Here is a 12,474-nt window from a genome sequence, read left to right as displayed (position 1 = left end):
ACAGTGCTGGGTTCAGAGACAGTTTGAACAGTGCTGGGTTCAGAGTCGGTTTGAACAGTGCTAGGTTCAGAGACAGATTCAACAGTGCTGGGTTCAGAGACAGATTGACCAGTGCTGGGTTCGGAGACAGTTTGAACAGTGCTGGGTTCAGAGACAGTTTGAACTGTGCTGGGTTCAGGGACAGTTTGAACAGTGCTTTGTTCAGAGAGAGTTTGAACAGCGCTGGGTTCAGAGACAGTTTCAACAGCGCTGGTTTCAGAGACTGTTTGAACAGTGCTGGGTTCAGTGACAGTTTGAACAGTGCTGGGTTCAGAGACAGTTTGAACAGTGCTGGGTTCAGAGACAGTTTGAACTGTGCTGGATTCAGAGATAGTCTGAACAGTGCTGGGTTCAGAGACAGTTTGAACAGTGCTGGGTTCAGAGACAGTTTGAACAGTGCTGGGTTCAGAGACAGTTTCAACAGTGCTGGGTTCAGAGATAGTTTGAACAGTGGTGGGTTCAGAGACAGTTTCAACAGTGCTGGGTTCAGGGTCAGTTTAAACCGTGCTGGGTTCACAGGCAGTTTGAACAGTGCTCGGTTCAGGTTCAGTTTGAAAAGTGCTGGGTTCAGAGACAGTTTGAACAGTGCCGGGTTCAGGGGCAGTTTGAACAGTGCTGGGTTCAGAGACAGTTTGAACAGTGCTGGGTTCAGAGACAGTTTGAACAGTGCTGGGTTCAGAGACAGTTTAAACAGTGCTGGGTTCAGAGACAGTTTGAACAGTGCTGGGTTCGGAGACAGTTTGAACAGTGCTGGGTTCGGAGACAGTTTGAACAATGCTGGGTTCAGAGACAGTTTGATCAGTGCTGGGTTCAGAGACACTTTGAACAGTGCTGGGTTCAGAGTCGGTTTGAACAGTGCTAGGTTCAGAGACAGATTCAACAGTGCTGGGTTCAGAGACAGATTGACCAGTGCTGGGTTCAGAGACAGTTTGAACAGTGCTGGGTTCAGAGACAGTTTCAACAGTGCTGGTTTCAGAGACAGATTCAACAGTGCTGGGTTCAGAGACAGATTGACCAGTGCTGGGTTCAGAGACAGTTTGAACAGTGCTGGGTTCAGAGACAGTTTCAACAGTGCTGGGTTCAGAGACAGTTTGAACAGTGCTGGGTTCAGAGACACTTTGAACAGTGCTGGGTTCAGAGACAGTTTGAACAGTGCTGGGTTCAGGGACAGTTTGAACAGTGCTAGGTTCAGAGACAGTTTGAACAGTGCTGGATTCAGAGACAGTTTGAACAGTGCTGGGTTCAGGGACAGTTTGAACAGTGCTGGGTTCAGAGACAGTTTGAACAGTGCTGGGTTCAGAGACAGTTTGAACAGTGCTGGGTTCAGAGACAGTTTGAACAGTGCTGGGTTCACAGGCAGTTTGAACAGTGCTGGCTTCAGGGTCAGTTTGACCAGTGCTGGGTTCACAGGCTGTTTGAACAGTGCTCGGTTCAGGGTCAGTTTGTACAGTGCTGTGTTCAGAGACAGTTTGAACAGTGCTGGGTTCAGGGACAGTTTGAACAGTGCTGGGTTCAGAGACAGTGTGAACAGTGATGGATTCAGGGTCAGTTTGAACAGTGCTGCGTTCAGAGACAGTTTGAACAGCGCTGTGTTCAGAGACAGTTTGAACAGTGCTGGGTTCAGAGACTGTTTGAACAGTGCTGGGTTCAGAGACAGTTTCAACAGTGCTGGGTTCAGGGACAGTTTGAACAGTGCTGGGTTCAGAGACAGTTTGAACAGTGCTGGGTTCAGGGACAGTTTCAACAGTGCTGGGTTCAGAGCCAGTTTGAACACTGCTGGGTTCAAAGACAGTTTGAACAGTGCTGGGTTCAGAGACAGTTTGAACTGTGCTGGGTTCAGAGGCAGTTTGAACAGTGCTGGGTTCAGAGACAGTTTGAACAGTGCTGGGTTCAGAGACAGTTGGAACAGTGCTGGGTTCAGAGACAGTTTGAACAGTGCTGGGTTCAAGGTCCGTTTGAACAGTGCTGGGTTCAGAGACAGTTTGAACTGTGCTGGGTTCAGGGACAATTTGAACAGTGCTGGGTTCAGAGACAGTTTGAACAGCGCTGGGTTCAGAGACAGTTTGAACAGCGCTGGTTTCAGAGACTGTTTGAACAGTGCTGGGTTCAGTGACAGCTTGTACAGTGCTCGGTTCAGAGACAGTTTGAACAGTGCTGGGTTCAGGGACAGTTTGAACAGTGCTGGGTTCAGAGACAGTTTCAACTGTGCTGGGTTCAGGGACAGTTTGAACAGTGCTGGGTTCAGAGACAGTTTGGACAGTGCTGGGTTCAGAGACAGTTTCAACAGTGCTGGGTTCAGAGAGAGTTTCAACAGTGCTGGGTTCAGAGAGAGTTTCAACAGTGCTGGGTTCAGAGGCAGTTTGAACAGTGCTGGGTTCAGAGACAGTTTCAACAGTGCTGGGTTCAGAGACAGTTTCAACAGTGCTGGGTTCAGAGACAGTTTCAACAGTGCTGGGTTCAGAGACAGTTTCAACAGTGCTGGGTTCAGAGACAGTTTGAACAGTGTTGGGTTCAGGGCAGTTTGAACAGTGCTGGGTTCAGAGACAGTTTGAACAGTGCTGGGTTCAGAGACAGTTTGAACAGTGCTGGGTTCAGAGACAGTTTGAACTGTGCTGGGTTCAGGGACAGTTTGAACAGTGCTGGGTTCAGAGACAATTTGAACAATGCTGGGTTCAGAGACAGTTTGAACAGTGCTGGGTTCAGAGACAGTATGAACAGTGCTGGGTTCAGAGACAGTTTGAACTGTGCTGGGTTCAGAGACAGTTTGAACAGTGCTGGGTTCAGAGACAGTTTGAACAGTGCTGGGTTCAGAGACAGTTTGAAGTGTGGTGGTTTCAGGGACAGTTTGAACAGTGCTGGGTTCAGAGACAGTTTGAACAGCGCTGGGTTCAGAGACAGTTTGAACAGCGCTGGTTTCAGAGACTGCTTGAACAGTGCTGGGTTCAGTTACAGTTTGAACAGTGCTGGGTTCAGAGACAGTTTGAACAGTGCTGGGTTCAGAGACAGTTTGAACTGTGCTGGATTCAGAGATAGTTTGAACAGTGCTGGGTTCAGAGACAGTTTGAACAGTGCTGGGTTCAGAGACAGTTTGAACAGTGCTGGGTTGAGAGACAGTTTGAACAGTGCTGCATTCAGTGACAGATTGAACAGCGCTGGGTTCAGAGACAGTTTGAACAGTGCTGGGTTCAAGGTCAGTTTGAACAGTGCTGGGTTCAGAGAAAGTTTGAACAGTGCTGGCTTCAGAGACAGTTTGAACAGTGCTGGGTTCAGAGAGAGTTTGACCTGTGCTGGGTTGAGAGACAGTTTGAACAGCGCTGGGTTCAGGGTCAGTTTGAACAGTGCTGCGTTCAGAGACAGTTTGAGCAGCGCTGTGTTCAGAGACAGTTTGAACAGCGCTGGGTTCAGAGACAGTTTGAGCAGCGCTGGGTTCAGGGACAGTTTGAACAGCGCTGGGTTCAGAGACAGTTTGAACAGCGCTGTTTTCAGAGACAGTTTGAACAGCGCTGGTTTCAGAGACAGTTTGAACAGCGCTGGGTTCAGAGACAGTTTCAACAGTGCTGGGTTCAGGGACAGTTTGAACAGTGCTGGGTTCAGAGACAGTTTGAACAGTGCTGGGTTCAGAGACAGTTTGAACAGTGCTGGGTTCAGAGACAGTTGGAACAGTGCTGGGTTCAGAGACAGTTTGAACAGTGCTGGGTTCAAGGTCCGTTTGAACAGTGCTGGGTTCAGAGACAGTTTGAACAGTGCTGGGTTCAGAGACAGTTTGAACAGTGCTGGGTTCAGAGACAGTTTGAACAGTGCTGGGTTCAGAGACAGTTTGAACAGTGCTGGGTTCAGAGACAGTTTGAACAGCGCTGGGTTCAGAGACAGTTTGAACAGTGCTGGGTTCAGGGACAGTTTGAACAGTGCGGGGTTCAGGGACAGTTTGAACAGTGCTGGGTTCAGAGACAGTTTGAACAGTGCTGGGTTCAGGGACAGTTTGAAGAGTGCTGGGTTCAGGGACAGTTTGAACAGTGCTGGATTCAGGGACAGTTTGAACAGTGCTGGGTTCAGAGACAGTTTGGACAGTGCTGGGTTCAGAGACAGTTTCAACAGTGCTGGGTTCAGAAAGAGTTTCAACAGTGCTGGGTTCAGACAGAGTTTCAACAGTGCTGGGTTCAGAGGCAGTTTGAACAGTGCTGGGTTCAGAGACAGTTTCAACAGTGCTGGGTTCAGAGACAGTTTCAACAGTGCTGGGTTCAGAGACAGTTTCAACAGTGCTGGGTTCAGAGACAGTTTGAACAGTGCTGGGTTCAGGGCAGTTTGAACAGTGCTGGGTTCAGAGACAGTTTGAACAGTGCTGGGTTCAGAGAGAGTTTGAAGAGTGCTGGGTTCAGAGACAGTTTGAACTGTGCTGGGTTCAGGGACAGTTTGAACAGTGCTGGGTTCAGAGACAGTTTGAACAGTGCTGGGTTCAGAGACAGTTTGAACAGTGCTGGGTTGAGAGACAGTTTGAGCAGCGCTGGGTTCAGAGACAGTTTGAACAGCGCTGGGTTCAGAGACTGTTTGAACAGTGCTGGGTTCAGTGACAGTTTGAACAGTGCTGGGTTCAGAGACAGTTTGAACAGTGCTGGGTTGAGAGACAGTTTGAACAGTGCTGGGTTCAGAGACAGCTGGAACAGTGCTGGGTTCAGAGACAGTTTGAACTGTGCTGGGTTCAGAGACAGTTTGAACAGTGCTGGATTCAGAGACAGTTTGAACAGTGCTGGGTTCAGAGACAGTTTGAACTGTGCTGGGTTCAGGGACAGTTTGAACAGTGCTTTGTTCAGAGAGAGTTTGAACAGCGCTGGGTTCAGAGACAGTTTCAACAGTGCTGGGTTCAGGGTCAGTTTGAACCGTGCTGGGTTCACAGGCAGTTTGAACAGTGCTCGGTTCAGGTTCAGTTTGAAAAGTGCTGGGTTCAGAGACAGTTTGAACAGTGCCGGGTTCAGGGGCAGTTTGAACAGTGCTGGGTTCAGAGACAGTTTGAACAGTGCTGGGTTCAGAGACAGTTTGAACAGTGCTGGGTTCAGAGACAGTTTGAACAGTGCTGGGTTCAGAGACAGTTTGAACAGTGCTGGGTTCGGAGACAGTTTGAACAGTGCTGGGTTCGGAGACAGTTTGAACAATGCTGGGTTCAGAGACAGTTTGATCAGTGCTGGGTTCAGAGACACTTTGAACAGTGCTGGGTTCAGAGTCGGTTTGAACAGTGCTAGGTTCAGAGACAGATTCAACAGTGCTGGGTTCAGAGACAGATTGACCAGTGCTGGGTTCAGAGACAGTTTGAACAGTGCTGGGTTCAGAGACAGTTTCAACAGTGCTGGGTTCAGAGACAGATTCAACAGTGCTGGGTTCAGAGACAGATTGACCAGTGCTGGGTTCAGAGACAGTTTGAACAGTGCTGGGTTCAGAGACAGTTTCAACAGTGCTGTGTTCAGAGACAGTTTGAACAGTGCTGGGTTCAGAGACACTTTGAACAGTGCTGGGTTCAGAGACAGTTTGAACAGTGCTGGGTTCAGAGACAGTTTGAACAGTGCTGGGTTGAGAGACAGTTTGAACAGTGCTGCATTCAGTGACAGATTGAACAGCGCTGGGTTCAGAGACAGTTTGAACAGTGCTGGGTTCAAGGTCAGTTTGAACAGTGCTGGGTTCAGAGAAAGTTTGAACAGTGCTGGCTTCAGAGACAGTTTGAACAGTGCTGGGTTCAGAGAGAGTTTGACCTGTGCTGGGTTGAGAGACAGTTTGAACAGCGCTGGGTTCAGGGTCAGTTTGAACAGTGCTGCGTTCAGAGACAGTTTGAGCAGCGCTGTGTTCAGAGACAGTTTGAACAGCGCTGGGTTCAGAGACAGTTTGAGCAGCGCTGGGTTCAGGGACAGTTTGAACAGCGCTGGGTTCAGAGACAGTTTGAACAGCGCTGTTTTCAGAGACAGTTTGAACAGCGCTGGTTTCAGAGACAGTTTGAACAGCGCTGGGTTCAGAGACAGTTTCAACAGTGCTGGGTTCAGGGACAGTTTGAACAGTGCTGGGTTCAGAGACAGTTTGAACAGTGCTGGGTTCAGAGACAGTTTGAACAGTGCTGGGTTCAGAGACAGTTGGAACAGTGCTGGGTTCAGAGACAGTTTGAACAGTGCTGGGTTCAAGGTCCGTTTGAACAGTGCTGGGTTCAGAGACAGTTTGAACAGTGCTGGGTTCAGAGACAGTTTGAACAGTGCTGGGTTCAGAGACAGTTTGAACAGTGCTGGGTTCAGAGACAGTTTGAACAGTGCTGGGTTCAGAGACAGTTTGAACAGCGCTGGGTTCAGAGACAGTTTGAACAGTGCTGGGTTCAGGGACAGTTTGAACAGTGCGGGGTTCAGGGACAGTTTGAACAGTGCTGGGTTCAGAGACAGTTTGAACAGTGCTGGGTTCAGGGACAGTTTGAAGAGTGCTGGGTTCAGGGACAGTTTGAACAGTGCTGGATTCAGGGACAGTTTGAACAGTGCTGGGTTCAGAGACAGTTTGGACAGTGCTGGGTTCAGAGACAGTTTCAACAGTGCTGGGTTCAGAAAGAGTTTCAACAGTGCTGGGTTCAGACAGAGTTTCAACAGTGCTGGGTTCAGAGGCAGTTTGAACAGTGCTGGGTTCAGAGACAGTTTCAACAGTGCTGGGTTCAGAGACAGTTTCAACAGTGCTGGGTTCAGAGACAGTTTCAACAGTGCTGGGTTCAGAGACAGTTTGAACAGTGCTGGGTTCAGGGCAGTTTGAACAGTGCTGGGTTCAGAGACAGTTTGAACAGTGCTGGGTTCAGAGAGAGTTTGAAGAGTGCTGGGTTCAGAGACAGTTTGAACTGTGCTGGGTTCAGGGACAGTTTGAACAGTGCTGGGTTCAGAGACAGTTTGAACAGTGCTGGGTTCAGAGACAGTTTGAACAGTGCTGGGTTGAGAGACAGTTTGAGCAGCGCTGGGTTCAGAGACAGTTTGAACAGCGCTGGGTTCAGAGACTGTTTGAACAGTGCTGGGTTCAGTGACAGTTTGAACAGTGCTGGTTCAGAGACAGTTTGAACAGTGCTGGGTTGAGAGACAGTTTGAACAGTGCTGGGTTCAGAGACAGCTGGAACAGTGCTGGGTTCAGAGACAGTTTGAACTGTGCTGGGTTCAGAGACAGTTTGAACAGTGCTGGATTCAGAGACAGTTTGAACAGTGCTGGGTTCAGAGACAGTTTGAACTGTGCTGGGTTCAGGGACAGTTTGAACAGTGCTTTGTTCAGAGAGAGTTTGAACAGCGCTGGGTTCAGAGACAGTTTCAACAGCGCTGGTTTCAGAGACTGTTTGAACAGTGCTGGGTTCAGTGACAGTTTGAACAGTGCTGGGTTCAGAGACAGTTTGAACAGTGCTGGGTTCAGAGACAGTCTGAACTGTGCTGGATTCAGAGATAGTCTGAACAGTGCTGGGTTCAGAGACAGTTTGAACAGTGCTGGGTTCAGAGACAGTTTGAACAGTGCTGGGTTCAGAGACAGTTTCAACAGTGCTGGGTTCAGAGATAGTTTGAACAGTGGTGGGTTCAGAGACAGTTTCAACAGTGCTGGGTTCAGGGTCAGTTTGAACCGTGCTGGGTTCACAGGCAGTTTGAACAGTGCTCGGTTCAGGTTCAGTTTGAAAAGTGCTGGGTTCAGAGACAGTTTGAACAGTGCCGGGTTCAGGGGCAGTTTGAACAGTGCTGGGTTCAGAGACAGTTTGAACAGTGCTGGGTTCAGAGACAGTTTGAACAGTGCTGGGTTCAGAGACAGTTTGAACACTGCTGGGTTCAGAGACAGTTTGAACAGTGCTGAGTTCGGAGACAGTTTGAACAGTGCTGGGTTCAGAGACAGTTTGAACAGTGCTGGGTTCAGAGACAGTTTGATCAGTGCTGGGTTCAGAGACACTTTGAACAGTGCTGGGTTCAGAGTCGGTTTGAACAGTGCTAGGTTCAGAGACAGATTCAACAGTGCTGGGTTCAGAGACAGATTGACCAGTGCTGGGTTCAGAGACAGTTTGAACAGTGCTGGGTTCAGAGACAGTTTCAACAGTGCTGGGTTCAGAGACAGATTCAACAGTGCTGGGTTCAGAGACAGATTGACCAGTGCTGGGTTCAGAGACAGTTTGAACAGTGCTGGGTTCAGAGACAGTTTCAACAGTGCTGTGTTCAGAGACAGTTTGAACAGTGCTGGGTTCAGAGACACTTTGAACAGTGCTGGGTTCAGAGACAGTTTGAACAGTGCTGGGTTCAGGGACAGTTTGAACAGTGCTAGGTTCAGAGACAGTTTGAACAGTGCTGGATTCAGAGACAGTTTGAACAGTGCTGGGTTCAGGGGCAGTTTGAACAGTGCTGGGTTCAGAGACAGTTTGAACAGTGCTCGGTTCAGAGACAGTTTGAACAGTGCTGGGTTCAGAGACAGTTTGAACAGTGCTGGGTTCACAGGCAGTTTGAACAGTGCTGGGTTCAGGGTCAGTTTGACCAGTGCTGGGTTCACAGGCAGTTTGAACAGTGCTCGGTTCAGGGTCAGTTTGTACAGTGCTGTGTTCAGAGACAGTTTGAACAGTGCTGGGTTCAGGGACAGTTTGAACAGTGCTGGGTTCAGAGACAGTGTGAACAGTGATGGATTCAGTGACAGTTTGAACAGTGCTGGGTTCAGAGACAGTTTGAACAGTGCTGCATTCAGTGACAGATTGAACAGCGCTGGGTTCAGAGACAGTTTGAACAGTGCTGGGTTCAAGGTCAGTTTGAACAGTGCTGGGTTCAGAGAAAGTTTGAACAGTGCTGGCTTCAGAGACAGTTTGAACAGTGCTGGGTTCAGAGAGAGTTTGAACAGTGCTGCATTCAGTGACAGATTGAACAGCGCTGGGTTCAGAGACAGTTTGAACAGTGCTGGGTTCAAGGTCAGTTTGAACAGTGCTGGGTTCAGAGAAAGTTTGAACAGTGCTGGCTTCAGAGACAGTTTGAACAGTGCTGGGTTCAGAGAGAGTTTGACCTGTGCTGGGTTGAGAGACAGTTTGAACAGCGCTGGGTTCAGGGTCAGTTTGAACAGTGCTGCGTTCAGAGACAGTTTGAGCAGCGCTGTGTTCAGAGACAGTTTGAACAGCGCTGGGTTCAGAGACAGTTTGAGCAGCGCTGGGTTCAGGGACAGTTTGAACAGCGCTGGGTTCAGAGACAGTTTGAACAGCGCTGTTTTCAGAGACAGTTTGAACAGCGCTGGTTTCAGAGACAGTTTGAACAGCGCTGGGTTCAGAGACAGTTTCAACAGTGCTGGGTTCAGGGACAGTTTGAACAGTGCTGGGTTCAGAGACAGTTTGAACAGTGCTGGGTTCAGAGACAGTTTGAACAGTGCTGGGTTCAGAGACAGTTGGAACAGTGCTGGGTTCAGAGACAGTTTGAACAGTGCTGGGTTCAAGGTCCGTTTGAACAGTGCTGGGTTCAGAGACAGTTTGTACAGTGCTGGGTTCAGAGACAGTTTGAACAGTGCTGGGTTCAGAGACAGTTTGAACAGTGCTGGGTTCAGAGACAGTTTGAACAGTGCTGGGTTCAGAGACAGTTTGAACAGCGCTGGGTTCAGAGACAGTTTGAACAGTGCTGGGTTCAGGGACAGTTTGAACAGTGCGGGGTTCAGGGACAGTTTGAACAGTGCTGGGTTCAGAGACAGTTTGAACAGTGCTGGGTTCAGGGACAGTTTGAAGAGTGCTGGGTTCAGGGACAGTTTGAACAGTGCTGGATTCAGGGACAGTTTGAACAGTGCTGGGTTCAGAGACAGTTTGGACAGTGCTGGGTTCAGAGACAGTTTCAACAGTGCTGGGTTCAGAAAGAGTTTCAACAGTGCTGGGTTCAGACAGAGTTTCAACAGTGCTGGGTTCAGAGGCAGTTTGAACAGTGCTGGGTTCAGAGACAGTTTCAACAGTGCTGGGTTCAGAGACAGTTTCAACAGTGCTGGGTTCAGAGACAGTTTCAACAGTGCTGGGTTCAGAGACAGTTTGAACAGTGCTGGGTTCAGGGCAGTTTGAACAGTGCTGGGTTCAGAGACAGTTTGAACAGTGCTGGGTTCAGAGAGAGTTTGAAGAGTGCTGGGTTCAGAGACAGTTTGAACTGTGCTGGGTTCAGGGACAGTTTGAACAGTGCTGGGTTCAGAGACAGTTTGAACAGTGCTGGGTTCAGAGACAGTTTGAACAGTGCTGGGTTGAGAGACAGTTTGAGCAGCGCTGGGTTCAGAGACAGTTTGAACAGCGCTGGGTTCAGAGACTGTTTGAACAGTGCTGGGTTCAGTGACAGTTTGAACAGTGCTGGGTTCAGAGACAGTTTGAACAGTGCTGGGTTGAGAGACAGTTTGAACAGTGCTGGGTTCAGAGACAGCTGGAACAGTGCTGGGTTCAGAGACAGTTTGAACTGTGCTGGGTTCAGAGACAGTTTGAACAGTGCTGGATTCAGAGACAGTTTGAACAGTGCTGGGTTCAGAGACAGTTTGAACTGTGCTGGGTTCAGGGACAGTTTGAACAGTGCTTTGTTCAGAGAGAGTTTGAACAGCGCTGGGTTCAGAGACAGTTTCAACAGCGCTGGTTTCAGAGACTGTTTGAACAGTGCTGGGTTCAGTGACAGTTTGAACAGTGCTGGGTTCAGAGACAGTTTGAACAGTGCTGGGTTCAGAGACAGTCTGAACTGTGCTGGATTCAGAGATAGTCTGAACAGTGCTGGGTTCAGAGACAGTTTGAACAGTGCTGGGTTCAGAGACAGTTTGAACAGTGCTGGGTTCAGAGACAGTTTCAACAGTGCTGGGTTCAGAGATAGTTTGAACAGTGGTGGGTTCAGAGACAGTTTCAACAGTGCTGGGTTCAGGGTCAGTTTGAACCGTGCTGGGTTCACAGGCAGTTTGAACAGTGCTCGGTTCAGGTTCAGTTTGAAAAGTGCTGGGTTCAGAGACAGTTTGAACAGTGCCGGGTTCAGGGGCAGTTTGAACAGTGCTGGGTTCAGAGACAGTTTGAACAGTGCTGGGTTCAGAGACAGTTTGAACAGTGCTGGGTTCAGAGACAGTTTGAACAGTGCTGGGTTCAGAGACAGTTTGAACAGTGCTGGGTTCGGAGACAGTTTGAACAGTGCTGGGTTCGGAGACAGTTTGAACAATGCTGGGTTCAGAGACAGTTTGATCAGTGCTGGGTTCAGAGACACTTTGAACAGTGCTGGGTTCAGAGTCGGTTTGAACAGTGCTAGGTTCAGAGACAGTTTGAACAGTGCTGGATTCAGAGACAGTTTGAACAGTGCTGGGTTCAGGGACAGTTTGAACAGTGCTAGGTTCAGAGACAGTTTGAACAGTGCTGGATTCAGAGACAGTTTGAACAGTGCTGGGTTCAGGGACAGTTTGAACAGTGCTGGGTTCAGAGACAGTTTGAACAGTGCTCGGTTCAGAGACAGTTTGAACAGTGCTGGGTTCAGAGACAGTTTGAACAGTGCTGGGTTCACAGGCAGTTTGAACAGTGCTGGGTTCAGGGTCAGTTTGACCAGTGCTGGGTTCACAGGCAGTTTGAACAGTGCTCGGTTCAGGGTCAGTTTGTACAGTGCTGTGTTCAGAGACAGTTTGAACAGTGCTGGGTTCAGGGACAGTTTGAACAGTGCTGGGTTCAGAGACAGTGTGAACAGTGATGGATTCAGTGACAGTTTGAACAGTGCTGGGTTCAGAGACAGTTTGAACAGTGCTGCATTCAGTGACAGATTGAACAGCGCTGGGTTGAGAGACAGTTTGAACAGCGCTGGGTTCAGGGTCAGTTTGAACAGTGCTGCGTTCAGAGACAGTTTGAACAGCGCTGTGTTCAGAGACAGTTTGAACAGTGATGGGTTCAGAGACAGTTTGAACAGTGCTGGGTTCAGAGACAGTTTCAACAGTGCTGGGTTCAGAGACAGTTTGAACAGTGGTGGGTTCAGAGACAGTTTCAACACTGCTGGGTTCAGGGTCAGTTTGAACCGTGCTGGGTTCACAGGCAGTTTGAACAGTGCTCGGTTCAGGTTCAGTTTGAACAGTGCTGGGTTCAGAGACAGTTTGAACAGTGCCGGGTTCAGGGGCAGTTTGAACAGTGCTGGGTTCAGAGACAGTTTGAACAGTGCTGGGTTCAGAGACAGTTGGAACAGTGCTGGGTTCAGAGACAGTTTGAACAGTGCTGGTTTCAGAGACAGTTTGAACAGTGCTGGGTTCGGAGACAGTTTGAACAGTGCTGGGTTCGGAGACAGTTTGAACAATGCTGGGTTCAGAGACAGTTTGAACAGTGCTGGGTTCAGAGACACTTTGAACAGTGCTGGGTTCAGAGTCGGTTTGAACAGTGCTGGGTTCAGAGACAGTTTGAACAGTGCTGGGTTCAGAGTCGGTTTGAACAGTGATAGGTTCAGAGACAGATTCAACAGTGCTGGGTTCAGAGACAGATTGACCAGT

The sequence above is a fragment of the Somniosus microcephalus genome, chromosome 5 (assembly GCF_052327205.1).
Source record: "Somniosus microcephalus isolate GS21.2 chromosome 5, FLI_Smic_1.0, whole genome shotgun sequence".
Lineage (NCBI taxonomy): Eukaryota > Metazoa > Chordata > Chondrichthyes > Squaliformes > Somniosidae > Somniosus > Somniosus microcephalus.
This window is presented reverse-complemented; position numbering follows the sequence as displayed.